Source organism: Pseudochaenichthys georgianus, chromosome 15, assembly GCF_902827115.2.
Source record: "Pseudochaenichthys georgianus chromosome 15, fPseGeo1.2, whole genome shotgun sequence".
Classification (NCBI taxonomy): Eukaryota; Metazoa; Chordata; class Actinopteri; order Perciformes; family Channichthyidae; genus Pseudochaenichthys; species Pseudochaenichthys georgianus.
In genome coordinates this window covers 5,084,126-5,088,763 of record NC_047517.1, presented here as the reverse complement: position 1 = coordinate 5,088,763, position 4,638 = coordinate 5,084,126, and the positions used below count along the sequence as shown (strand labels likewise).

At 41.1% G+C, this 4,638-nt stretch overlaps 1 pseudogene; it reads right to left on the bottom strand.

Annotated features, from left to right (window-relative positions):
• Positions 1-1,089: 1,089 nt before the first annotated feature.
• LOC117460021 (zona pellucida sperm-binding protein 3-like) lies at positions 1,090-4,431 on the bottom strand (annotated as a pseudogene).
• Positions 4,432-4,638: the final 207 nt, after the last annotated feature.

Here is a 4,638-nt window from a genome sequence, read left to right as displayed (position 1 = left end):
CTACATGCTACCACTGGCTCAGATAATGAAAAACAACAAAATAAGTTACCATAGCTATGCAGATGACACACAAATGTACGTAACCATTTCACCAGGAGACTATGCTCCAATTCAAACACTGAGTAAGTGCATTGAACAAATCAATGACTGGATGTGTCAGAACTTTCTCCAATTAAACAAAGATAAAACTAAGGTAATGGTTTTTGGAGCCAAGTCAGTACGTATAAAAGTTAGCTCTGAGCTTCAGTCTGCAATGTTCAAAACAACAGATAAAGCCAGAAATATAGGTGTAGTCATGGACTCTGACCTGAGTTTCAACAGTCACATTAAAACAGTTACTAAATCAGCCGACTATCACCTAAAGAATATATCTAGTATTAAAAGACTAATGTCACAGCTGGATTTGGAAAAACTTGTCCCTGCTTTTATCTTCAGTAGACTCGACTACTGCAATGGTGTCTTCACAGGTCTCACTAAAAAATCTATTAGGAAGCTGCAGCTGATTCAGAACGCCGCTGCTCGAGTCCTCACTAACACTAAGAAAGTGGATCACATCACTGAAGTCTTTACACTGGCTTCCTGTGTGTCAAAGAATAGATTTCAAAATACTGCTGCTCGTTTGTAAATCACTGAATGGTTTAGGCCCAAAATACATTTCTGACCTCCTGCTAAATTATGAACCATCCAGATCTCTCAGGTCTTCAGGGACTGGTCAGCTTTCTGTCCCCAGAGTCAGAAGTAAACATGGTAAAGCAGCGTTCAGTTATTATGCTCCAAATATCTGGAACAAACTCCCAGAAACCTGCAACTCTGACTACTTTTAAATCCAGGCTGAAGACTTTTCTTTTTGTTGAACTATTCATATCTTAAACTGCACTGTAACTTTTATCCATGTATTTTATTAGCTTTTCTTTTTAATGACTGATTTTAAATGCCTTTTCTTAATGTCTTTCATTTTTTGTAAAGCACTTTGAATTGCCTTTGAAAAGTGCTATATAAATAAACTTGCCTAAACATTAATATGGTCACTTTTTTTAATTAGTCCCCAAAAACAGGAGTGAATAGATTTGCTAAGCTAAAGTAACAAGACTTTGTAAACCATCAAATTGTACCTCTAAAACATATTTACTACCCTAGTAGAGGTCTGGGTACTCTATTAGAATGCAGTCTCCAGTCAGAAAACCCAATGGACACAAAGTTATGAGACCATGTTTATATCTTAATGTTCAGGTCATTATATTGCCAGGACCCCATGGTAACTTCCCTTTTAAAGAAGCTACTCATGTACAAAGGCTTTGTTGCAGCAACTGAAGTCCAAATATAAATTGGCTGACCTCCAATAAATCACCTTTATACAGCTGTTACAACTAAAGCAAATGACACCCCAGAAAATAAATGCCATGGTGTAGTACCGTTTCTAGCAGCAGACAAGCCCAAGAAAAGACAAATTGCAATTTTGGGTCCCCCCTAAATGTTTACCGTTATATGGAATACTTTTGCTCATTAGGAAACAATTGTTTGCATTTAATTGTTTTTAGCTGTGAGCAGGTCATCCGTTTTCCTTGTGTATTGCAACATTAAAAAGCAAACAAATTAAAGTTTGAATAAATTATTATCTCTTTCGGTCCATTGTTTCAGAAAGGTCAGATTCTGTTGCAGTGGTGTTGGACAGTGGGGGCACAGCCACATTAACCGCAGCAGTTGGGAGGACTTCATTGAGCGCCGATGTGTTGGTACTGTTCAGCACCGCTGCCTTCGGTTGCAGGTGGGCCTCAGGAGAGGTTCTTTCTAGAAGTTCAGGAACTTCCTCAGCATCTTCATCTGTAGTCGTAGAAGAAATGTGTTAATGTAAAAGGTGCATTGCAGAGTGCCATTTAAAAAAAGAGTTAAGACTTTCCACATTTTACCTTTTTCTGTTCCACTTTTGTCTTCTTCGTCTTTATTCTGCTCAGAAGCTAAAGTCACAACGTCCACCTGGTTTTGGGTCGATGATGAATCAGGAAGCAGTCCTTTCCTCTGATCTTTGACAGAAAAACAAAACATTAAGATTTCATTATGGGCCATTTTAATCTCAATTTAGAGATTGTTAAAGGCTTCAAATGAACAAAGAATAATTCAATACCGGCATTGACTTACCAACTCTGTTTATTCCACTCCTCCACTGGCTGCCATACATTGTAGATCTGCTGATTTGATCAAGAATGGAAGAAGGCTCCTCTGCAGGTATGGGCCGGCTTTTCTGCTTGGCTGGCAAGACCATCATCGGACCCACTCTGGCCTGATGTTCCCACACTAACACAAACCAGCACAATGCATGTTAATTCAGTTACCCAGCCATCATCATCACGTCTAAAACCTATGCCAAAACATGTGTCACAATTGATTATTATGACGACATCTATTCGGCAGCCAATATTCATCATACAAGTTTCTACAAGCTCCCCACCTGTACTGGTCTTCAGTCCACTCCGCCAGAGGGGTTCACGCTCTTCTGGCTTCACAAACCCTCTGAGGCCTAAACTTACCAGGGGCTGCTGGGCTTACTGGGAGTTTGCTCAACTCCAATTAGGTCTTTTGCATTGCCCACATACGTAGTCATTACCATCAGCGGACTGCCATCTGATAAATAAAAAACATTCAGCACCAATACTTTGTTTTTTGTGAGTAATTTGACATATTTTAGACTGGATCTCACTTACCTTCCATTCACAAAAGTGCACGCCTTGGTTGTTGCATCTGTGCTATTTATTGGCACAGCATTCAGGTGACATGTGATGTAGAGCTATGAGAAAAACAGGTGTTGGGAAACATGCACACACAATCATGTTTGAGGCAATTTAATAGAGCCTCACCTCCCCTCTGTCCTCATTATAAAATCTGAAGGCATCAATGGACATGTGGAGCTTGTCATCCTGTGTCCTGGCTAAGAATTGAGACCTGGAGCCTGGAAGCCGAGAGTCAACAAAGCACCTATGATGAGGAAAAACAAAAAGAGCAACACTAAATTAGCACTCATTGACTACTATAACCAGAGTATACATTACCCACAATGCAACTCCACCGCTAACATTTCTATAGCCTATAGGCAAGTTCTGGAAGTAGTTATTTAGAGTCAGAACTGCACAAATCTGACCTGTACATTTGCCAATAGTGGCACAGAAAGGAAGAACTAGAATAAAGATTAAAAGCAACCTGCAGCTAGCCTTAGCTAACTTGAAGACAACACTAAAGGAATGATTTTTTATTAACCTGTCACTCGAGTCAGCATTGCTCGTGTCTGAATTAAACCACTTGAAGAGCCTTACACATTAAACAGCTCCCTCTAGGGTCAGAAAAATACGTTACTTTTTGCCATTTAGCAATTTGCAGCCTTACCCATTTTCAATGAAGGCATGCCTGGGGCTGGAGTGCATGTCATGGCTCAGTGTAGCCACGCAGCTGCTCACAAACACTCGGAGCTCCACGTGATGCCCGATTCTGACCGAGGCCTCGATGCTGATTGGCTCACCGAGATGAAACACATTAGAGCCTCTTTTGTACTGCCAGTCACCTGCACACGGACAGACAAAAGTACTAAGTGCAAATAGAGACATGACAACTCATAACATGAGATCATTATCAAAACCCACTTGTCATGATTCTCAAGTTAAACTGCAATCTTTCCACTGCAGCCTGGGTCGACATGAAGGGCATCCAGGTAGGCATGAGTGAAGAACTGGACAAACTGTACTTCCTAAGAAACAGAAAACATGCATTTAAAAAAAGACAGCCATCATTCAAAGATTTTTACAATGTGAGATTTAAAAACAAAAGGAGACAAAGACCTTTCGTAATGACATTCAATTGGAATTACAGCCTCCTCCATTCGAACAACACCATATGGAGAAGCCTCAGGAGAGTATATGAGGAGGTTTGTGTAGATCAGAGAGTCCTCAGTTACCTGTGGAGATTAGACGCGTTTAAAAACTAGAAGCTATAATGAATAATATTTGAAATTAAATATTTAAAGTTACCCAGTGTCTGGTGCCGCACTCCACAAGTCCAACACTGATACTGTACTCATCTGCTGAAGACGCTATAGCTCTGCAGTACTGGTTGTTGGTCTCTACTCCAAGGCGTATCTCGTCACCATCAACAGGAGCTCCAACCGCAAACATATCAGCTTTGATAACAATCTCCAAGGAGTCTGGATGACAGGTCACTCTGATGGTATTCACCTGCTGCGGTTCCTCAGCCGGAGACTTCTGCTGCTGCTGCCCGATTTCTGACCTGCCTGTGTTCGCAAGGCTCTGAAACGAAGCATCTTGTGTGGGCAGAAAAGCAAAAGAGGAGCTAACACAGAGTCCTACAAGGAGGATAACCTGAAAATGAAAGGCCTCCATAAGTGAAACTGATAACAGGAAGCTGCTCTCTGTCTTCCTGACTGACTCACAGTAGGCCTATGGTTCAGTGTGAGCGGTGGAGCTTTTTAAACTCTAGCCGATCATTATCCTCATCAGAGCAGCACACCTGCGTCCAATCAGACACGCATCAGCTTAATTGGCTGCACACTCTGAACTCAAGACATGAGGTGAAGGGCGTTTTCACATGTTTAAAATGTGCATATATTTGCTTCATTGCTTGTTACTTTGGATTTTA